The sequence below is a fragment of the Leptonychotes weddellii genome, chromosome 9 (assembly GCF_054177405.1).
Source record: "Leptonychotes weddellii isolate Sample4059 chromosome 9, ASM5417740v2, whole genome shotgun sequence".
NCBI classification, from domain to species: domain Eukaryota; kingdom Metazoa; phylum Chordata; class Mammalia; order Carnivora; family Phocidae; genus Leptonychotes; species Leptonychotes weddellii.
In genome coordinates this window covers 91,525,256-91,549,851 of record NC_138377.1, presented here as the reverse complement: position 1 = coordinate 91,549,851, position 24,596 = coordinate 91,525,256, and the positions used below count along the sequence as shown (strand labels likewise).

General features: G+C 46.4%; 1 long non-coding RNA gene across 2 annotated transcripts in view; it reads right to left on the bottom strand.

Moving 5' to 3' along the window:
• The window catches only part of LOC115942069 (uncharacterized), an 88,323-nt gene extending 78,028 nt beyond the window's left edge, over positions 1–10,295 (bottom strand). For both annotated transcript variants that reach the window (XR_014148673.1, XR_014148674.1), the window contains exon 1: positions 10,028–10,295. This is a non-coding gene — a long non-coding RNA (uncharacterized LOC115942069). The remainder of the gene's footprint in view (positions 1–10,027) is intronic.
• Between the last annotated feature and the right edge of the window lie 14,301 nt (positions 10,296–24,596).

Sequence of the window (24,596 nt, the reverse complement as noted above, 5' to 3'; positions counted from 1 at the left end):
GAGTTTTCCATAGATGGCTTTTATGATTTTGAGATAGGTACCCTCTATCCCTACACCATGAAGAGTTTTTTGTTTTGTTTTTTTTTTAAAGATTTATTTATTTGAGAGAGAGAGAGAGAGAGAGAAAGAACACAAGAGAGGGGAGCGGGAGAGGGAGAAGCAGACTCCCCGCCGAGCAGGGAGCCCGATGCGGGACTCGATCCCGGGACTCCAGGACCATGACCCGAGCCGAAGGCAGTCGCTCAACCAACTGAGCCACCCAGGCGCCCCACCATGAAGAGTTTTAATCAAGAAAGGATGCTGTACTTTGTCAAATGCTTTTTCTGCATCTACTGAGAGGATCATATGGTTCTTGTCCTTTCTTTTATTTATGTAGTGTATCACATTGATTGATTTGTGGATATTGAACCAACCTTGCAGCCCAGAAATAAATCCCATTTTGTCGTGGTGAATAATCCTTTTATTGTGCTTTGGATCCAATTGGCTACGATTTTGGTGAGAATTTTTGCATCCATGTTCATCAGGGATATTGGTCTATAATTCTCCTTTTTGATGTAGGGTTAGGTTGTGTATTTGAGACCTTTCTTGAGAAAGGCTTATATTGCTATATACTTCCCTCTTAGGAGCACCTTTGCTGCATCCCACATATTTTGAACAGTTGTGTTTTCATTTTCATTTGTTTCCATGAATTTTTTAAATTCTTCTTTAATTTCCTGCTTGACCCATTCATTCTTTAGTAGGATGGTTTTTAGCCTCCATGTATTTGAGTTGTTTCCAACTTTCCTCTTGTGATTGAGTTCCAGTTTCAAAGCATTGTGGTCCAAAAATATGCAGGGAATAATCCCAATCTTTTGGTGTCAGTTGAGACCTGATTTATGACCCAGGATGTGATCTATTCTGGAGAATGTTCCATGTGCACTAGAGAAGAATGTGTATTCTGTAGCTTTGGGATGGAATGTTCTGAATATCTGTGAAGTCCATCTGGTCCCGTGTGTCATTTAAAGCCCTGATTTCTTTGTTGATCGTTTGCTTAGATGATCTGTCCATTTCAGTGAGGGGGGTATTAAAGTCCCATACTATTAATGTATTATTATTGATATGTTTAACTTTGTTATTAATTGGCTTATATAACTGGCTGCTCCCATGTCATGGGGCATAAATATTTACAGTTGTTAGATCTTCTTCTTGGATAGACCCTTTAAGTATGATATAGTGTCCTTCCTCATCTCTTTTACAGCCTTTAGTTTAAAATCTAATTTGTCTAAGGATTGCCACCCCAGCTTTCTTTTGATGTCCATTAGCATGATAAGTGGGTTTCCACCCCTTCACTTTAAGTCTGGAGATGTCTTTGGGTCTAAAATGAGCCTCTTGCAGACAGCCTACAATGGGTCTTGCTTTTTTATCCAATCTAATACCCTGTGTCTTTTGATTGGAGCATTTAGCCCATTTACATTAAGGTTAATTATTGAAAGATATGAATTTAGTGCCACTGTATTGTGGTAAGCTGAGTGTTACTGTATGGTGTCTCTGTTCCTTTCTGGTCTATGTTACTTTTGGGCTCTCTCTTTGCTTAGAGGACCCCTTTCAATATTTTTTATAGGGCTGGTTTGGTGATTGCAAATTCTTTTAGTTTCTGTTTGTCCTGGAAGCTTTGATAAAGAGAGATTCTTAAAAGCAGCAAGAGAGAAACAAAAAGTTACACACAAGGGAAACCCTATAAGGCTATGAGCTGATTTTTCAGGAGAAACTTTGCAAGCCAGAAGAGAGTGGCATGATATATTCATGCTGAAAGTGCTGAAAGGGAAAACTATAACCAAGAATACTCTAACCAGCCTGGTTATCACTCGGATTTGAAGAAGTGATAAAGAGTTTCCCAGACAAACAAAAGAGAAAGGAGTTTATTACCACTAAACCAGCCTTACACAAAATCTTAAAGGGACTTCTTTCAGTAGGAAAAAAAAAGGCCATAATTTGACATAAGAAAAATATGAATAAAAAGATGTAAAATATGACACCATATACATAAAATGTGGAGAGGGAGTAAAAAGAGAAGAGAAGGGAAAGAAAAAGACTCTTGTTCTTTTTTTTTCTTTTTAGAATGTATTTGAACTTAAATGACCATCAAATTAATATGGAATGCTATTTACATAGAATGCTATATATTAACCTCATGGTAACCATAAACCCAAAACCTATGATAGATACACAGAAAATAAAGAGAAAGAAAGCCAAACAAAACACTATAGATACTCATTGATCACAAAGAAAGAGAGCAAAAGAATAAGAAAGGAACAAAAAAGAACTACAAAACAACTAGAAAACAAATTTTTTTTAAATGGCTAAGCACATACCTATCAGTAATTACTTTAAATGTAAATGGTTACATGTTCCAATCAAAAGACATAGTTGTAGAATGGATAAAACAAAACAAAACAAAAAAACAAAACCAAAACCCATCTATATGTGCAGATAAGAGACTCGCCTCAAACCTAAAGACATATACAGACTGAAAGTGCAGGGATGGAAAAACATTTACCATGCAAATGGAAGTGAAAAAATAAAGCTGAGGTAGAAATATTTATATCAGACAAAATAGACTTTAAAACAAAGACTGTAACAAGATACAAAGAAGGATATTATGTAATGATAAAGGGATCAATCCTACAAGAGGATATAACAATGGTAAATATCTACGTACCCAACAGTGGAGCACCGAATTACATAAAGCACATATTAATGGTCATAAAGACAGACATTGATGTTAATATAATAGTAGGTAGGAGACTTTACCATTCCACTTAACATCAGTAGATAGATCATCCAGACAGAAAATCAATAACACAATGTCTTTGAATGACACACTGGACTAGATGGACTTAACAGATATATACAGAACATTCCATTAAAAAACAACAGAATACACATTCTTTTCAAGTGCACATGGAACATTCTCCAAAATAGAGCATATATTAAGTCATAAAAGAAGCCTCAATAAACTTAAGAAGATTGAAATTATACCATGCATCTTTTCTGACAAGGTATGAAATTAGAAGTAACAAGAAAAAAACTGGAAAAAATACAAACACATGGAGACTAAACAATCTGATACTTAACAACCAGTGGGTCAATGAAGCAATCAAAAAAGAAATCCAAAAATACATGGAGACAAATGAAAATGAAAGCACAATGGTCTAAAATCTCTGGGACACAGTGAAAGCAGTTCTAAGAGGGAAGTGTATAGCAATACAGGCTTACCTCAAGATACAAGAAAAACTCAAGTAAGCAATCTAACCTTACACGTAAAGGAACCAGAAAAAGAGGAATAAAAAAACCTAAGGTGAGTAGAAGAAAGGAAATAATAAAGATCAGAGCAGAAATAAAGGACATAGAGACTCGAAAAACAATAGAAAAACAAATCAATGAAACCAAGAGCTGGTTCTTTGAAAAGATAAACAGAATTGACAAACCCTTAGCCAGACTAATCCAGAAAAAAAGAGAAAGGACCCAAATAAATATCAGAAACAAGAGAGGAAAAGTAACAACGGACACCACAGAAATACAAAGAATTTTAAGAGAATACTATGAAAAATTATATGCCGACAAACTGGACTACCTAAAAGAAATGGATAATTTCTTTGAAATATATAATATTCCAAAACTGAACCAGGAATAAATAGGAAGTCTGAACAGACTGATTAGAAGTAACAAAATTGAATTGGTAATTTAAAAACTGTCAAAAATTAAAAGTCCAGGACCAGATGGATTCACAGGTGAATTCTACCAGATATTTAAAGAAAAGTCAATACCTATTCTCCTCAAACTACCACCAAAAAATAGAAGAAGGAAAGTTTCCAAATATATTCTACAAGGCCAGCACTACCCTGATACCAAAAACAAAGACACCACAAAAAAAAGAAAACTCTAGGCCAATATCTCTGATGAACACAGATGCAAAAATATTCAACAAAATATTAGCAAACCACATATAACAATACAAAAAAGATCACTCACCACAATCAAGTGGGATTTATTCCCTGGATGTATGGATGGTTCGATATTCACAAATCAATCAACATCATACACCATATCAACAAAATGAAGGATAAAAATCATATGATCATCTCAATAAATGCAGAAAAAGCATTTGCCAAGATTCGACATCCATTCATGATAAAATCTCTCGACAAAATGGGGTTAGAGAGAATACTCAACATAATAAAGGCCATATAGGACAAACCCAGAGCTAACAACATACTCAATGGTGAAAAACTGAGAGCTTTCCCTCTAAGGTCAGGAACAAGACAAAGATGTCTACTCTCATCACTTATTTAACATAGTACTAGAAGTCCTAGCCACAGCAATCAGACAAGAAAAAGAAATAAGGAGCATCCATATAGGTAAAGAAGAAGTTAAATTGTCACTATTTGCAGATAACATAATACTATTCATAGAAAATTCTAAAGACTCTGCCAAAAAACTACTAGAAGTAATAAATGAATTCAGTAAAGTGGCAGAATACAAAATTAATAACCAGAAATTGGTAGAATTTCTATACACTAACAAGGAAGTTGCAGAAAGAGAAATTTAAAAAAGACATCACTTACAATTGTACCAAAAAGAATAAAATACCTAGGAATAAACTTAACCAGAAGGGTGAAAGACCTGTTCTCTGAAAACTATAAAACACTGATGGAATAAATTGAAGATGACACAAACAAATGCTCATGGGTTGGAAGAATTACTATTGTCAAAATGTCCATATTACCCAAAGCAATCTACAGATTCAGTGTAATCCCTATCAAAATACCAATAGTATTTTTCATAAAACTAGTATAAATAATACTAAAATTTGTATGGAACCACAGAAGACCCTGAATAGCCAAAGCAATCCTGACAAAGAAGAACAAACTTCAGGTATCCCAATTCCAGATTTCAAGATATACTACAAAACTATAATAATCAAAACAGTAGTCACACAAAACAGACATAGAGGTTAATAGAAAAGAATAGAGATTCCAGAAATAAGCCCACATTTATATGGTTAATTACTCTACGACAAAGGAGGCAAGAATATACAATGGAAAAAAGACAATCTTTTCAATAAATGGTGCTGGGAAAACTGGACAGCTACATGCAAAAGAATGAAACTGGACTATTTTCTAACATCATAAACAAAAATAAACTCAAAATGGATTAAAGACCGAAATATGAGACCTGAAATAATAAAAATCCTAGAACAGAACACAGGCAGGAATTTCTCTAACATCAGCCATAGCAACATTTTTCTAGATGTGTCTCTTGAGGCAAGGGAAACAAAAGCAAAATAAAACCTTATGCACAGCAAAGGAAACCATCAACAAAACAAAAATACAATCTACTGAATTGGAGAAGACTTTTGCAAATGACATATATGATAAAGGGTCAGTATCCAAAATATATAAAGAACTTTTACAACTCCACACCAAAAAACAAATAATCCAATTAAAAAATGGACAGAGGACCTGAATAGATCATTTTCCAAAGAAGACATACAGATGGCCAACAGATACATGAAAAGATGCTCAATCACTCATCATCAGGGAAATGCAAACCAAAACCACAATAGGATATTACCTGACACTGTTAGAACGGCTAAAACCAAGAAGACAAGAAATAAGTGTTGGCAAGGATGTGGAGAAAGAAGAACACTTGTGCCCTGTTGGGGGGAATGCAAACTGGTGCAGCCACTGTGGAAGACAGTATGGAGGTACCCTAAAAAATTGAAGATAGAAATACCATATGATCCAATAATTCCACTACTGGGTATTTAGTCAAACAGGGAAAACAAAAACACTGACTCAAAAAGATGTATGCACCCCCGTGTTTACTGCAGCATTATTTACAATAGCCAAGACATGGAAGCAACTAAGTGCCCATCGAAAGACAAATGGATAAGAAAAATGTGGTGTGTGTGTGTGTGTGTGTGTGTGTGTGTGTATATGTGTAGTGGAATATTACACAGCCATAAAAAAGATGAGATCCTGCCATTTAAGACAACCTCAATGGACTTAGAGGGTACCATGCTAAAGTGAAATAAGTCAGACTGAGAAAGACAAAGATCAGATGATCCCACTCATAAATGGAATCTAAAAAAAAAAAAAAAGAAAAAGACCAAATGAATAAACAAACAAAAAGCAGAATGAGAACAAACTGATGGTTGCCAGAGGGTAGATAACATAATAAGGGGCAAACTGGGTGAAGGAGAGTAGTAGATACAGGCCTCCAGTTATGGAATGAGTCAATGATGGAATCAAAGACACAGCATAAGGAATACAGTCAGTGATACTGTGAGAGCGCTGTAATGGGACAGATGGTAGCTACACTTGTGCTAAACACAGAACGTATATGTTTGTCAAATCACGAAGTTGTACACCTGAAACTAACGTAACGTTGTGTGCCAATTATGCTAAAACAAAACCAAAACCAAAAACCCTTCAACGTGTAAAAACCTCACTATCTGCAAAGCCCACCAAAGCAAAGTGCCATAAGGCAAGGAGTGTCTGGACAGAAGCTGGGCCATGCAGTAGTTCTGGGTGAGTGCTGGGCCCGAAATGTGCACAAAGGGATCTAGAAACAAAAGGGAGAGGGCAGTTGTTTCTGGCTCTGTGTGTGTGTGGCATGGGAGATATAAGTGCCAATATTTATTCCATCAATACCTTCTCTAAATCTTTATTCTGCCCCTCCCTCCTCTTTTTCTTTGGCAAAAGCCCCCCCCCCCCCCTTTTGACAGAGCATCATAATTGCTGGAAGGATTCTTGGCCCCACAATTCTTTGACATGCATTAGACTTGACAGACTCACAGGAAAATGAGGTCATTCTTACAAAATCCTGGTAATGATTGAAACATGTGCTTTGGACAATGGGCAGCAGGTGGGAGTGGGGGAGGGGAGTCACCTGGGACGTAAGCGCATAGGACTGGAACATCCCGGCTAGGAACCTCTCCTCCCTTGGGGAGGCATGATGGACAGAGGTCTTTTATGCCTGTGAATGGGTTTCAGGCCACTGATAGGAAGTCTTTGCCCCTCCAAGCTGGGAGCATGGCTGGGCCAGCCTGCTCTTCCCAGCTGCTTTGCCCATAATATCTGAGCCAGTTTATTTTAGAAAGGCATTTCATGCTGAAGGACCGCTCTGCTGGGGCTCACATATACCTGGGAGTGAACCAGGCCAGTCTACCATGGAGGGGGGGGCGGGTAGAGCAATTAAAGTTGTCCTCAGTAACATTAGCCATCCGGAGAATAAGCTGGAGAGAGCCTTTCGCATCCACCCCGAGCTCTGCGGGCCTCCTTCTGCTAGCAACGCCTTTGAGAAGTAGGTTTCTTCAGCACTATAGACTAGTCTGTGCTTATACAACCAACTGCTTCTTGATTAAAAAGAAAGAGAAATTTCTCTGGGGTTCTAATTCTTCTCTATGTGAAGCCTTTCTTTCTGCTGCTTTTTTTAGAAGGAGCCCCCATGGGTCTCTACAGAGGTGTGCTGGGAGAGGAGGGGTGGTGTTTGCTGTAAGAAAGCAGAGAGGAGACCTCTCTCTGGTCTGTTCAAAGCTCATCTATTGCAGGGGTGCAGAGGTCTGTCTGACCAAAGGCAAACAGAGAGAGCAGGGTGTGGGGTGGGAAGGACGGACGACCAGTGTCTGATTTCAGTTCTGTCTCTCGGGTGTAACAGCTCTGGGGTCCTCGGCCAGATCATGTCATTTCTCTGCTTTAGCTTATCTGTTAACATGGGGTTGATGTCTGCCTATCCCTTGGAGTTAAGATGACTTAAAGTACCTTGGGCACTTCGAAAGCCCAAAGTGCACTAGGACTATTGTTATTTTGCTGAATAGTCAATGTTGGATTATTCTTGTGAACCCTTATGCTATTCAACATGGTACATGTGAAAAGCCCAATAAATGCATCCTACTAATGTGTATTAAGAACCTACGATGTGCCAGAAAGTGTGGTAGCCACTCTACTGGCTCATATAAAAATGCATATAAAGATGAAGATTACATGATTTCTGTTCTCAAGTTTACTGCATTTTAAGTGCTTTGTATGCCCTTAAGGGCTGTATATATAGAAATTGACCACCTGACGGACATTTCACTTCCATCTACCTTGGGAATCCAGAGCTGACATATAACACCGCACATGCGCGCGCACACGTCCTCACTCCTTTCCCAGTTGTGACTCGTGGTCACTGCTCTTCTGCCGCAGCTAAGACACCCTGGGGTAGGGCACAGAGGCCCCCTCTGGTTGCCATTAGCATGACATGCGGCTGGCTGCTTTGCAGATAAAAGAGGGTTTGGTGCTGTCAACATGGGAGAGTGGAAGGGCTTTCGAGGCTTACTGGTGTGGGCCTCGGGGGCGGGGGGTGCGGGGGGGTGGGGGCAGGAAGCCTGGAATCAGTCGGACCTACATTACTGACGACCAGCCCTTCCAGTTACTGATTTTACTGTGTTACCTTCAGCAAGACTGAGCTTCAGATTCTCTGCCTACGAAGTCTCCCCCACCTCAGAATTCTATCCTGAGAATCAAAGGAGACTCTGATGGCGTGGTGCCCCCCTGGCCGGGGGTCTTATTAATCTTGCTTAGAAATAGTGGACGTCAATCATTCATTCGTTCCACAGGCATTCACGGAGCACCTCCTGTAGGCCGGGTACTATTCTAGATGTGGAATAAATCCCTGACCAAACCAGCAAGGTCCCTGCTCTCCTGAAACTCACCTTCCAGCCTTGGTGCCCCTTCATCACGGGACTCTTCCCAAGGACACAAGGGACCATGAGGTCACACAGAGCACATTGACTTGGACCTGTTCTTCTGAACATGGCATGGGTGGGCTTTATTTTATGACCTCTGCCTTATTTTAATTGCTAGCTGACATCTGGGAAAGAATTAAGTCATCATTTACATCTTAATCTACTCCCAGGGCTGGCTCGCCATGGGAAATGGTAGCTCTCAAGCTGCCCCAACAGAATGTCTGTACGGGCCCCGCAGACAGAAGGGGCACGTGATCTGCCCAGTGTTTCACCAGTAGCTGCCGCCACAGGGGACTTAAGCACCGTGCCCTCAGGTTCTTAAGGAGCCATGCAGGGAGGCGCCTGGCCACATGCTTTGGGGGCCACACAGCTGCCCTACGGCTAAGAAAGGATATGAGACCGTCCCACCAAACTGCACAAGTAAGACCAAGATTGTCCCCAGGACAGAGCTGGGTGCAGTACCAAGAGGGAGTGTGAATGACTGCTGGGGCCCAAACACCACAGAAATCCAGCGTCGAGGACGAGACACCCACCGACGGGGTTGTTCTGAGGGAGAAATGAGATCGAGCAGGGAAGCACTTAGCCCAGCACCCTGTCCGGTCCAAGGGGTCAACAAGGCGTGGCTGTCCTATCACTCACCATAACTCTCCACAACTGAAAGTACTTCCCCCACTTTCCAGATGGAAAACTAGAACTCGAACGGGTGAAGAGATGCCCACGGTTGCCTAAGCAACCGAGCAAGATTTTGACCCCAGCTTCGGCTCCAGAGCCAGCTACATAAACTGCAATGCCTCATGCAAAACGAAGACAAGGACCCCTTGCTCAAAAAGCAGGAAAAAGTACCATAAAGGGGAACTAAAATATGAAGATTTTCCTTTCTTCCAGTGTCTACCTCTTGACAGTCTTGAGGTTTTTTTCGTTTTTTTTTTTTTGCTATTTAATGTCACTCTAAGTAAAAAATAAAAATTTAAGCTGTGTTAATTTTACTGGTCTTTATGTAGTGCAATGCTAGTTTTACATGCAAATAAGAGTATTTAATTTGTATGTGGAATTGCCAAATCACCAAGTCATTCTCAGCATAAGTGGTCAGCTCATACAGGGGAGTAACATGAGCGAGAAAGGAGAACGACTTCCTTAGATGTTCCTGCTTCTTACAACATCACTGCCTTCTTTCTGCATGTGAAGCCGAGCTCTGATCTGATTGGAAAGCGTGGCCTCTCAGGGTTTTCAGTGTCATAGACATAACACGCTTACCTTGCACTCCCTCTGAGTCTCGCTGGCTTCCCATACGTTGCCCCCCAGAATTCTGTGTCCGTGGGGCAGCTGGGATGCTCTATGATGTGGAATAGCAAGGAACAGCCACAAGCATACTGCTAGGCTCTCCTGTGCTCACACATCTCTGCTCACGGGCAGTCCCCACTGTCCTTCAGGCTGGCAAAACACAAATTGAAAGATAAAAGTATTAAGAATGCCAGGACAGGGGCCCCTGGGTGGCTCAGTCGGTTAAGCATCCAACTCTTAGTTTTGGCTCAGGTCATGATCTCAGGGTTGTGAGATGGAGCCCCATGTCAGGCTCTGCGCCGAGTCTGCACATCCCTCTCCCTCTGCCCCTCCCCCGCCCCCGCTAGCAAGCTCTCTCTCTCCCTCTCTCTCAAATAATCTTAAAGGAGAAAAAAAAAAAAGAATGCCAGGACAGTGGCAGCAGAGCATTTAACCAAACAAAGGGGCCCTGCTTGCCTCCGACCGTGGCTTTCTAGAACACATGTACTTCCTGACCCCAAGAGTCAGCAAGCCTCTTCCTCCGTTGTGTTTGCTTTTTGTGCTAGGAGAGAAACCTTGACTTCTGTGACTAAGGCTCTAAGAGCCGAGGGAAGCCTGGGCTGAGGGGGGAACCAAGCAGGTGGACAAATGAGCACCCAGGAACCTCTTCATGCAGAGAGTGGGACCACAGGGACTGGGGTACAAGACCAGTGTACGTGTTCCCTCATGGGCCCCAGTGTTCATACCGAGGAGAGTCTGGTGAAGGACAGAGAACTGGTACTGAACGCTCATTCTGTGAGTGGGAAAACTCAGGGCTATTCGCCCAACTTCAGATCGAAAGACTGAGGGATGGAAAGGACAGGCATCCCACAGGGGCTCACGTCATAGTCCTCGGGGCTGCAGCACCCCCCGCCCCACATCAGCTCTCTGGGGATTATTGAGCACCCACAGGGCGTAGTCTTGGGCCCAGAGCAGAGTTGGGTGCCTTGCCAGTCGGTCCCTCCTCCCCAGGAGCACCCCCACCTCTGTGGGCTGAGCTGCCAGGTCTCAGAGCATCAGGCCCACGGCTTTGTCAGCTCAGAGTGGCTCAGCCAAGATCCCTCCTGGTGGCCTGAAGGCCCGTTCTAGGCATTCCTCCCTCCCCTGGCCCCAGCCTCCCACCCTCCTTGGGATTTCCACGGGTGAGAAGACATTCTCCCCTCCCCACATTTCTCCATCTTACTGGGGTGCTTCCTGGGAATTTTACTAGCAACCCAGCCCCAGTGAGCCACTAACCAGCTGGTCCCCAGTGGGGGTGGGAGGGGGCAACAGGCAGGGCAAATGGTCATTTCTCCCATGACCTTAAAGAAAAGAGAGTGAAGAGGACTTGGCCTGGTTTTCTGTTCGGAAGAAGCCAATAAGGACACTGAGTTTATGACTCAGTTTCTTATCTGCAAAACTGAGGAAATAACGGTTTAGTATTCCAGAGGCGAGAGAGAGAGCAGTAAATGTGGGCACTGACCCGTGATGGCCATAACCCCCTTCCCCAGCCCCGGGTCGGCCGGCGACCTCTGCGCGCGTCTGTGAGGGGCGCCGGCCCTGCAGGCTCCTGTGAGCACAGCAGGCCCCCGTAAAGGGACGGATCGCATTGTTGCTCATGTCATAAAACGCTTTCAAATCTCCCAAAAGGCAGATGCGCCTCCCATTAAGCAAACAGAACAGACAGACAATAAGGTTCGTCTTGCCAGCTTCACTATTTTTACTTGAGAGAAAGAGCCATTGTCTCATACGACAGAAAATAAGATTTGACCCACAAATATTTCGTTTTACCAGCTCTGCCTCAGGGAAATTTCTTGCTCAACACCCTTCTCCTTTAAAAATCTTGTGGGAGGGGCGCCTGGGTGGCTCCGTTGGTTGGGCCTCTGGCTCAGGTCAGGATCGCAGGGTCGTGGGATCGAGCTCCGCCTGGAGCGTGGGGCCTGCTTAAGATTCTCTCTCTCTCCCTCGCCCTCTGTCCTTCCCCCACCCTGTGGGAGTGCATGCTTAAACAAATAAATAATCTTGTGGGGGCTCTGACCTCTTCCCCCTCGATCCCGGGAGAACCTGTGCCCGCCCAGCAGAAACAGGCCCTCTCCAGACCTGCCCTAAGTGGCTGGTGGTCAGGGAGCCGTGTGAGGTGGGTTCCCACCATGCAGGTCGGAGTGGCTGAGAAGGCATCATCTTTTAGGTTCGGGCGGGAGGGCTCCCTCACCTCTGTGCACACAGAAATACCACATACCTTGCAATTAAAGCCATGCTCCCACGCTCCTTTCCTTTTGTTCTAGAATGCGTGCTTGGGGTTCAGACTAGCCTGCGTTCTCCGTGGGCAGGACCTGTCCAACTCCAGGGGCAGGTCTGTGCGGTCCAATAGCTACAGTCGCAGAATCAGTAGTTTGAGAGCTCCAGTTTGGAGCCATCTGCAGTGAAATCGCCCCTTCGGCTTGGGTCGGAAAGAGAAGACTAACCCGCGCTCAGAGGCACACGTCTACGTTTCTCGCTCACGCCCCAGAGCAGGTGTGGCGCTCGTGGGCCGCTGGGCTGGGCCAGATGCAGGGTATTGTCTGGCTAATAAAGTACTTAAGTGCTGCCTGCCGGCCCCTGGTCCTTGGGGCCCAGCAGCACACAGGGTAATCTCACTGTGCAGGTGCAGAGGAACGGGGGGCGGGGGCCGGGGCCACGTGTTGGACGCAGGTGCCACCAGCATTGCTGGCCACACCGCTCAGTGAGCTCTGCTCATTATCCCTGAACGAGAAGCACGAGAAGCAGGCCCAGGCTGTGCCTGCAGCCTGGCCCCTCCTGAGCCCACCCACAACACATTCACTACTTTGGGTAGGCTCTGGGCTTTAGGGGAAGGGCGCTAGCGTCAGTGAGCTGGAGTCAGGATGAGTCAAGTGCAGCAACCACAGCAGAGGGCAAATGGATCTGGCCCCTCTGCGTGATAGATTCTGGCTCACGTTCCAGCTTTTCGAGGAAGACCTCCTGGACTTCTCTAGGCCAGGAGATCGCTCCTTCTTAGAGAATCACACACTATGGATGACCTGGACCACAAATGTACCCATGGTTAGGAACACGGTCTGCCTGGTCTCAAATCCCAACTCTACCACTAACTAGGTGTGTGACTTTGGGCAAGTTGTTCTACTTCTGCCTCATTCCTTTACTTATGCTACAAAAATAGTGAAAAATGCCCACACACAGAGTTGTGGGGAAGCACAGGATTTAATATACAGAAGGTGCTCAGAGCAGGGTCGGCAGACAACAAGCCCTTGACAGACGAGAGGCTGCTATCATAATCATATCATCTTTTGTGGTAAAGTCTACGTAGCCTAAAATTTACCATTTTAACCATCTTTAAGGGTACAGCTCAGTGGCATTAAGTACACTCACATTGTTGTGTGACCATTACCAGCATCCATCTCCAGAATGTTTTCGTCATCTCAAACTGAACCTCTGTCCCACTGAACAATAACTCCCCATGCCCCCACTCCCCAGCCCCTAGTAACCTCTATTCTTTGTTTCCAAGCACAACTTTTGATTATATCTGATTTTCTTTACTCAACAAATATTTATCGAACACTTACTTGGCACCTGGAACTGAAGTAGAATACGGGGACAGGTGGCCATCCAGGTTGACAGAGTTCATGCCTTCCTAGAGCTTTTATGCTAGTAGGTTGAGACTGGTGATAACTAAATAACACACAAGATAACCTCAGCTAGAGACACAAGCTATTGCTGAGAAAAACTATCCAGAACTTAGGAATAGGCAAAAGAGAGGACAGTACGTCCTTTCAAAGTCATACGTGGGCTTTGTTGAACACCACCACATAGTAATTATTCAATGCTCCAGAGGACTCCCCTGTTTGACTTACCTATTTGCTATTTGATTAGAACTCAGACACCGAAGGTACACATTAGCTTGTAGATTTCTAGCCCCTAGAAAAGATTATCCCAAAGGTTATGGCTGTCCTATACTGGTTCATCTTACCCCATTATCCCGAGCTCCTCCAAGCCTGAAATCAGGTGTTTCTTCCACCAGACCTTTGTCTCACTCTTGGCTGCGAGACTTTGGGGATGGGGAAAGAGGTGCCCTCAGGGCAGGCATGGAGAGGGAGGGGCATCGCCGGGCCGGCTGGTCAGGAGCCAAGTGGGGAGGCCGGTGCCTCCCAGGAAGTTCCCCCCAGGGCCCAGCAAGCTGGCTGTGGCCATCAGTGTGCTGGACTCAGGGGACTTGGCTCTGCTCAAGGAGCTCTCTGGTAAAATGCAAGTGATTCCCTCGGTCTCTAAAACCTCCAGGATTCCCTAAACAACCCCAACACCGCCCTTCAAATATCCCTTATTGCGTGGAAGGCATCTCTACTGAACAGCACCTTCTAGTGGAATTTTGTGTTCCTGCCATAACCCCTTGGGGAAAGGGATCATGGGAGCCGCCAGGAATGGGGGGCTTTTATGCAGAGACTGAGCCCACTCTAGTCCTCAGAACTTCACTGTGTGCCAGGCACTGTCAGCAGCTGAAAGGCACGAGCAGGAATGCGAGATCAGGGGCCATGCTTGTCTCGTTCACCACTGGGCCTCAGGGGCACCATATTGCCAGGTACATACTAGATATTCCCTAAGTGCTCTTTTAATGAACGAAGGAAAAAACAAAGATAAATCAGATGCAGTGTCTGGACTTGAATGAAGTCAGTATGGGGACTGTTCTGTGTTACTTCAGGGCACTCCCATGAGCAGGAGTTAATTTATATCCTTTTAATTAAACGTGACCCAACAGACAGCTGTGTATAGAGTAAAACAAGAATTCTGGAGTCAGACTGCCTGGGTTCAATTCCTGGCTCTGTCACTCACCAACTCTGTGGCCTTGGGCAAATTACTTAGTCTCTCTGTGCCTTAGTTCCCTTATCTGTAAAATGCGGATATCTCATAGTGTTGTCATAAGGGTTAAAATTTGTAAAGCACTTAGGGAGTGCTTTGAACATTGTATTATGTTGTATATGTTAAAGAAATAAGCGAAAACTTGCTCAAAATTCGAGTGATATTGACAGTGAACTGGCTACCTAATGAGGTGGTGAGCTGCCCGTAACCAGAGGTATGCATTAGATCTCTAAGACAGTTAGTGATGATTATTATCTATTGAACACTTAATGTTGTCAAGCACTATGCTAAGCATTTTACATTGATTATTCTATTTTGTCTTCACCCTGTGAGGCAGGTGTGATTATCACCATTTGACCCGGGAAACAGAGGCTTTGTGACAAGCTGAGGCCGCTCTGTGTGGAGTGACAGAACTGTCCGTTCTGAGTCATGCTCAGAATTCCAGGAACACCTGGGTGCCTGAGGTCACGAGGTGCATGGGAACCGTGGGGCAAAGGCGGGTGAGGCGTCTGTGGGCTGGAGGGAAGAGGCTCCAGGGCTGGCCGGAGCCCAGGGCTTGGTGACAAGGAACGCTTTGTGCTCGGGCTCCGAGGCAGAGTCAGGGCAGGAGGGGCTGGAAGGTGGAGGTGGCTTTTGCAGCAATCAATCCATCCATCCATGCATCCATCAAGCAAGCAAGCAAGCAAGCAGCCAACCAACCTCTCAAGCCAGAAACACACTGTATTTGGCAACGAAGGGAAGGGAGTTGTTGGTAGTTGGCTCCAAAGTCCCCAGGTGCAAGGCTACAGCCTGTCAGGGGAGCTCTCTGAAGCAGGGTGGTGTCTCTAGGGAGAAAGAGCCAGAAAACCCTGGAGGAGGGAACAGTAGGTTGATGGGATGGAATATGCAGGTGGGTGGGGGGCTGTCCTTGGAACAGAGGGGACAACCTTCCACAGTGGTAGCAGGATGGTGAAGGTGAAGGTAGAGACATAGGAGAAAAGAGGAAAGCCGAGGGGGTCCCAGCTTGGTCTTTACAAGGACCTGAGGGCATCATGTTAAAGGCACGAGGGAGTGAGTTTGGGGGCTTGAGAAAGGAAAGCAAGAGAGGCAAAGAAGTGTTCTGAAGTTGCAGGCGGCCCTGCTGGGGAAGGAGGGCAGGAAGCCAGTTGGGGCCAGGGATGCCCAGCAAACAGGTGTTAGGGTGCAGGCCGGGAGACTGCTGGGCCTCACACGCTTTCCCCATGAGAACCCCAAGTCCTGGGGCGATGGGAGTTGTCCTGTCCCCCTAAGAGTTCTTCTTCCTCCATATCCAGCCTTCCAGAAACTCTCAGAGGCCAGGAGAGCCACCTCCCGAGAGCACGTGGAACCCTTCCATTCATCCCAAGGGGCTCCCTTGGCTTCATCTTTTGGGGCACTTTCTCGCCATCTTGTATATCCCATTCCCTCTCCACACTGATTCTCCAGAAAGCATCAGTGACTGAAGACGGACACGGCTGTGAAACCCCGACTGCTTTCTTGACCCCTGGCATGCCTCGCTTCTAACGCCTTTCCCTCAGGGTTCTCCTAGGGCTCTCAGCAGGTACTGGATGAGCGCCGTGACTTCATTTCCCTGGTGGGAAAGGTGACTCTCGCCGGTTGCACACCATCCGCTCGAGGCATCAGGCTGTCTGAGCGGTTGTCTTGATAACTTGCTATCAAGGCAGGAAGTGTCTGGTTGTGGTCTGGCCCTCCCCCTGCTCCCCTCCTCCGCGGGGCCACTGCCGTCATTCCCCTTACTGTGCGGTTCCAGGTGCGGACAAGGCAGGGATGGCCAACGCTTGAAACGCACGTCCCCTCCTGCCCTAACCTGGCACCGATGGCGGACGTCAACAATCCGTCACGCCCTGTCTCTCAGCATGGCGCTTCCGGCAGCATCCCAACAACTGCGGCCTTTTTGTCCCCGCACATGGGACGCGTTGCTCCAGCACCATCTCTCCCCCATTGTCCTTGAGGCGGGCTGGTCCCCGGGTGGAACCGTGAGGCGGTGAGGTGTGTCCTTGGCCTCTAAGCCCCGGTCCCTGCCGCCCCCTCCTCCAGATCTCCAGAGTGGCCTCTCTCCCAGCGTGGATCCTGCCCCCACCCCTCCTCAGGGGCCTGAGAGCCAAGGAGCTCCCGGGGTCCCCGGCTGGCGATAATGAGGCAGCAACAGTTCTGATCACCGCCACACCTCCCCCCTGCCTTCCCCTCTCGGGGGCTCTCCCGGCGGCAGGGGGGTGAACTCTACTCACCAGTGGATCCTCAGCCGTGGGGATAAGGATCAGCAGGGAGGGAGGCCCTGTGCTGGGAAGATTTTAAAATTACAACAGTCTCACCCAACGTCGGGTAGTCTTACCGTCGGTCCCCAGCACCCACCCTCCCAGACGTTGTCCCAGGGGACTTTGGTAACGTCACTTGTCCGTCCGAAAGGAGCCCTTCTGATGGTGGAATTTTGAACTGCGGTACGCACGTAGGGGGCAGCCAGGCTTGCGGGCCTCTTCAAATCCTCCTCATGCTGCCGCCGAGCTGACATTTGTATGGCGCCCAGCGGTCCGTGAAGGGCCTGTCATTGTCTCTGAAGACAGCTCCGTTGCGATTTTATTGAGCTCTTACTCCGCATCCGCATGGCTGTTCTGGTGAGGTTGCTCTCCTACCTGGCCGACATTCCAAGTTCCTTCTTTTCCTTCCCTTTCCATCAAGTGCTCATGACGGAGGGTGGCTACCCGGGCAGGGGAACATGGGGGGTAAAAGTGCCATCCTGCCCAGACTAGGAGCACAGCCCATCTCTGCCCCCAGGGCACGGAGAAGGCAGCCAAGCCCCAGGGTTATTTTTAATCCCAAAGATGCAGCGCTTGAGAACAAACAGCCCCAGCCTCTGGGAGGACCTGCCAAATGAACGTGGGCCTGGAGGCCTCCGAGGGCGAGCGCGGCTGCTTCCCATGGTGCAGGCCCCTCCAGAAACCTTAGCTGGGCTGCACCGCATATTTTTGCACAAGCTGACTTGCTGTGCTCTCTGGGTGCCCCCCGGGTCCTATGAGGAACCGTGCACCCATGCACCATGACCTCTAAAGCCAGTCTGGGCCTAACCTGAGCCTGCTGTCCCCTGGGGCTGCCCATCTCATGTTGCCCGATGTTCCCGTTCGCTGCACCTGCTGCCCTCACGCCCACCCCGGCCCCGGCCCCGGCTCGCTGAGGGCGGCCTTGGAGTACCATTTTCTCTCCCTTTCTTTTTTCCCTCTTCCCCTTCTTTCCTTCCTTTACTCTCTGTAACACAAAGAATTCATGGTAGAGAGATTAGGAAAATGAGATTAACAAAAAGAAAAGAAAAACCCCCAGAACCCCCCTGACCCTTCCTCTGTGGGTGGGTGAGGATAAGCACTTGTTGATATTTGGTGGATATTTTTCCTGACTTTTTTCTATGCAGATTTATTTACACATAAGGTTTTTTTTTGTTTTTTCAAAATCTGGAATCCCACGCAAGGCCTGTCACTGATGAAACCAGGAAGGCTCCTCATTTGGGGAGAAGGCTAATGTCATCTCCTAATGAAGGCTACAGGCTCTGTGGCAGGGGGTTTTGAGGACATTATAGGGGAACCGTTAGCCCAGTGCCTGGTCCCACAGCAGCCTTCTGTCCGAGTGACTTTCTCTCCAGCCTCATCTTTCCCAGCAGGAATCATTTTGCCCATGCCGGGCTTTGTTTCAGGGGTCACCTGATTAAGAAGACAGACTCTGGAGTCCACAATGCTTGGGTCTAAGCCCTCGCTCTGCTCTAACTGTGGAGTTAGGCAAGTGGCTGAACATCTTTGTGTCCAGTTTCCTCATTGGTAGAACAGGGATGAAGATAAGATCCATGTTACGGGCCTGGTGTGAGAATTCAGTGAGCAAGCACATAGTAAGTGCTCAATAAACATGAGCTCTTATTCTGTTGTTATTATTATTATTACTTCAATGCTTATGGAACACCTGTGTTTCAGGTGCTGGTTGAGCTTCCTGTATGATTTGGGGTAAATTAACTTGTCTTTTTCTTACTTCATTCAGATCGATGCTCAAGGCAGTTGGGGAAGGAGATGGGGAGTAATTTCAGGTGCTTGGATATCAGGAGATGTAACACATTTGCGTTATGGAATCGCTGGAGCTCATTAACACAATGGAAAGCTGTTAAAGCCATGTTGCTTTAATTGGGACTCTCATGCACATGCTACTGTGGTTGTCAAAGGCAGGTCATGGGGACATGGGGGTTCATCATGCTATTCCTACGACTTTTGTGTGTGTTTGAAAACGTCTGTAGTAAAGTTTGTATGTGTGTCTATCCATATCTCCATATCACTGTTTCACTTTCATACTTTCTCTACCTTGTCTTAATATACTTTTTCACAATGTTCAGGAAAACTTTTTTGTTACTCAAGACAATAAATCCCCTAAAAATGCATCCCCCTGGAGACCCAGTGGTGTTGACAGACGCTACTGCTGGTCTCTGGTCAGGTCTTCACTCTGGGCTGGTCATCCCCTGTTGCACCGATGACGTGCAGAATTCCCAGCTGACAGGTGTTGGGACAAAGAGCAGACACACTCTGGCACCTGGTGCCAGTCGCTTTCCCTCCCAGTGTTGGCTTCCAGCCCTTATTGTGGGTCACACTTGTCCTATCCATGTCAATGCCCAGCACTCAGCGTGCCCCAGTAACACTCTGAGAGCAGAAGAGGTGAAAATTAGGACATGCATCCAGATCCATGCCAGAACTTTCCACCTCAAGGTTAGGGGTCCCTGACATCGGTGCCTTCCCTCTTCTAGTCAGCAGGCTGCTCACCTCCTCTCTCTCTCTCTGGTTTTGTCAACAACACAGCTGTCACCTCCTTCTCCCTGCATAGAACCGAGTTCACCTTGTCTTTTGTGATCATCCAGAAGCTTGGGTTGGTTTTGTTGCTACCGCCATGATTATCAGAAATAATTACAGCTTCCAGGTACCGAGTGATTATTGGCTGCCAAATGCTGTGCATGTGTACACAGTGCCTCATTTCATCCACACAACAGCCAATGAGGTAAAGACTATTATCCCATTTTTCAGATGAAGAAACTGAAGTGTAGAGAAGTTGACTGACTCATCCAGGGCCACAGAGCTCCTACGTGGAGATTCAAGTTCCAGGCTGTCTGATTCCAAAGTTCATGTTCTGAACCTTATGCTAATTAGAAGTTTGTTTGTTTTTTTTTCCCCCATCCCCAGAGAGAAGAGAGGGGTATAGAAGCATGGCTAACTTTCACTAGGTCTAAAGTTGTGTTGTTGTTGGTGTGTGTGTGTATCATAAACAGAGACCACCGTCACGTGGAAACCCTGGCGATCTGAGCTGTCATCCTCCATAAAGGGCCCAACGGTGTGTACGGGAGAGAGTGTGCGCATCCACACGCAGAGAGAAGGCAACCCAGAGGCAGAGGACTGTCGGGTGACATGTCACCTCTGGCCTTCAGCACACACGGGTTCACCTCAGCTCTGACACCCATCAGCCGGTGACCTTGAGCAACCCACCTCCCCCCTCTGAGCCTCAGTTTCCGCATCTTTAAGATGGGGACCACAAAGCACAGGGTCACAGTGAGCAAGCACATCGAGATGGCAAGTGGAAAGCACCCAGCCCAGTGCCTAACCAAATCATTTTTACTAGAAAATAAAGATGTTCTCCCCATATTCCCGGTGGCAAGACAGGGAAGGAGGGGAGAGGAAGGAGCCCAGCTCCTCTCCTGGAAACTGGCAGGTGTATTTTGAGAGCTGTTTGGCCTCCCTGTGGCTCCTTGCTGAGGCTGTGGTCCTCTCACTCCTCACCTTCCTCCCAGCTCCTTCCCCCTCCTCCCTCTCAGCCAAGCAGAAGTTCCAGTCTTCTCCTCCCTGCCTTCCTTGCCCACAGCCTCCAGCTGGGCTTGCAGGTGGCCTGCACCTCCCGGAGGTGGCAGCCCGATGGAGAAGGTGGGCCACTGATCCTGGGAACCACCTTGCTTAGAAAACTAAGACTTGATTCAATGCATTCCTGACCCCCACGGACACGCACGTACAGAGTCACACACACACACACACGCTGTCACATAGACACACACAGACACACATCCAGCCTGTCTGACACTCTCCAGCCACAGAGATGCACAGACATGCCGATGCAGGTACACAGATGCTTTGCCCTGGCTGCCTTCCAACCCCTGGGCCCAGCCTCCTGCCCAGTGGCCCCCACTCCCGAGTCCTGCCTCTCTGGTCTAATAAGGGTAGGTGAGAAAGGGTCATGAGATTCCAGAGATATTTCCCAGTGCCTCCTCCTAAGGCGCTTCCAGTTGAACGTTCAGCTCTGGGCAAGCCTCCAGGGCCAGCAGCCCCCGGCTGAGTCATGCAGATGAGGGTTCTTGGGGCCCCAAGTCGCATTTCTAGCACAGTCCACATCCCGGCCTTTCGAAAAGTCACAGGCCGTCCTCGGAGTCAGCAAAGGTTCCCACAGAAACTCCATTTGGTGTGGATTTAATTCCAGGGTGTTTTTAAAGCCTCATCTGGAGGTAATTTGGAATTTAAATTACCAGGATAGAGGATATTTTTACCAGAAGAAGGGCTTGGAATAGTTATATCCTGTCAATTGTCGATCATCCATCTCCAAAGGATTAAAAAAAGTAAGACCTGCTTCCCCAACTATGTTAGAAAAATTCCCCTCAGGATTTGGTCATTATTAACGTAACTGATGTAAATTGTTCCACAGCACTTGGGAATGCGCTCCATGACACATTTCGCGAGTTTTCTAAATTAAATTAAGTCATACTAAGACCCACCTATGAGGACCTCAGGAAATTCAGTCCCAGCCACTTTTCGGGGCCTTCACTCTCCTGCCATGCGGAACCCTGAGGCCTTCAGGATTCCAGACCCTTGGGGATTCCAAGAACCTTGGCAGAACCTGGATCAGGTCCATCCTGTTCAGTGCGAAGTTGCTCATTGTCCAAGCCCTGGTGGACCCGTTAACTCCTGTTGCTGCTCACAGCATCCTCCCCAAATCAAAGGCCACAGGGGGTGTCCAGTCCCTAACCATCTCCCTCCCCCATCTTAGCCACTCCCCAAAGGCCCTGCCACCTCCAGCACTCATGGGTCCTGCCAGCCCTCAATGACCTCTGAGCCCCTGTTCCCTCCCCGGCCCTCTCCATCTCTAAGAATTAGTGTTAAGTCTCCAGACCCTTAGAAAATCCAAGAAAGGCCTCTAACTTGCCCCTGGGGTAAGAGAAGCCCGGCCCTACAAAACACAAGGGCCTCTGGAGAGGAAGAGGGGAAAATACCTCACATTCTTTTCCAGTGAGCTTGCAGAAGAAAAACAGACATGGTTAATTTCTCAATCGCAGTAGTCCCTGCCTTAGTCAGTAATTACCTGATTCACTTAGAAATCCATACTCTTTGGGGGAGTAGACAGAGCTGTGGGCCAAAAACAAACAAAAAACAAAAACATAAGTCCTTCTTTGAATAAAGGTTTAAGACATCTCTTGGCTTCTGTAATTCTCAGTCTCTCTAGAATACTCCTGTTTGGACAGAGACGGGTTCAAACCCACACAGAGACCATTTAGTAGCTTGGTTGCGTTGTTGTTCCTCTTTGTGGAAAAGTTGCACCGATGAAGTTTGAGATAAATGACCTGGAAACGCAAGTAAATGAGGGCTAGCCTCAGCACACAGCCAGGACCACGTAAGGTGGCAGAGCTCATGCTTAAGAGAAATGGCTGTGGAATCAAATAGACCAGAGTCTGCTTTCTGGCTCCATCACCGTTAGCCGCATGACTTCAGGCACGTGATGTCACCTCCCTGAGCCTCAATTTGTGCATCTCTAAAACAGAGGTGATCAAGTGCCTCATGGGATTGTGTGCAAGTTACGTGACAGACAGCCAAGGTGGTGGCTGGACTGTGAGGCGTATCCTCTGCTCCAGACACATGCCAGGCACGTATGATGAGGAGGAAATGCAAATGACACAGCTGTGCTCAAAAGCCACCATTAACTTGTCTGTGGGCAAGCCTGCCATGGATTCTATATACTTCCTCCCAGGGACCCCGGGGGGATGGCGATTAGCTTTCTCTTCACCCTGTTTCATTCTTCCCAGCCTCCTCCTCTGCCCCTATTCCTTGAATCATTTCCTAAAATAAACAAGCTGCAGACAAGCCCTTATCTCAGACTCTGCCTTTGGGGGGAAGTCTGGGTTAAGACAACTGGAAGGAGACAAAAAAAAAAAAAATGAAGCAGAATAAAGGGGGGGGTTGGTAAATAGAAAACAAAATATGGCAGAAATTTGTTAAAATATATTAGTTACTATAATAAATGTAAACAGATTACCTATCAAAAGACTATTAGATTAGGTTAAACAAATGAACAAATTTCTGAGGTGCACCTAAAGCAAAGCCACAAAAAAGACTGAAAATAGATGTCAGAAAAGATATACCCACCCAGGGCAAACCGAAAATATTGTTATGGGCTGAATTGTGACCCCCCAAGTAATATGTTTGAGTCCTAACCGCCAGCACCCCAGAAAGTGACCTTATTTGGAGACAGTCATTGCAGAGGTAATTAGTTCAGATGAGGTCAGACTGGAGTAGGGTGGGCCCTTCATCCAATGTGACTGGTGCCCTTATAACAAGGGGAGAGACACAGACACAGAGGAGAACAGCCCCGTGGCAGTGGAGGCAGAGACTGGAGTTATAGATAGTGCCCTCCACGGAATGCTGGGCAATACCAGGAGCTGAAGAGGCAGGGAAGGGTGCTCCCCTACAGGATTTGGAGGGAGCACTGCGCTCCCAACACCTTGGTTTCTGACAGAGCTGTGAGAGAATAAATTTCTATTGGTTTAAGCCACCCAGTTTGTGGTGATTTGTTACTGCGGCTCTAGGAAACGAATATACATGTCTCACAATATTTATATGAGGCCAAATAAAATTTAAGACCAAAGCATTATTAGGAATAAGCGAAGATAATACTTAATTATAAAAGCAACATCCCATGAAGAATATATAACAATTATGAATTTGTATGCATTTAACATGAGTAAATTTATAATTTACCTAATAGGAGTTGATAAATTCATATTTAGAGTAAAATATTTTTAATATACTTTTATCAGGAGTTGATGGATCAAGCAACCAAAAAAGAGGAAAGATTTGTAAGATATCAAGAGCTAATTTAGTGAACCTGACCCAGTATAAATATATGCAAGCCTGCATTTGAATGGAGGATACATATCCTTTTCAAGCAAGTTGACTGTTCTAGCAAAGGAAGTCTCTACAAATTTTAAATAATTTATAGTATGTAAATTATATATATATTTGGGAGGGGGGATGGGGCAGAGGAGGAGGGAGAGAGAGAATCTTAAAATGATTCTCCCTCTGAGATGGAGCCCAACGCGGGGCTCGATCTCACAATTCTGAGATCATGACCTGAGCCAAAATCGAGAATCAGACGCTTAACTGACTGAGCCACCCAGGCACCCCACAAATTATATTCTCCCTCCACAACATTATTAAATTAGAAACAAACATACCCCTAAATATATTGTGGATTAAAGAGAAAGTCTTAATAAAAATTATAAAATATTTAGACTTGAATACCTATGGAAGGACTACACAAACAAAACTTGTGAGATGCAGATGAAGCAGTACCTAGAGGTAAATGTATAGCCTTAAACTACCTTACTGGAAAAACAAGA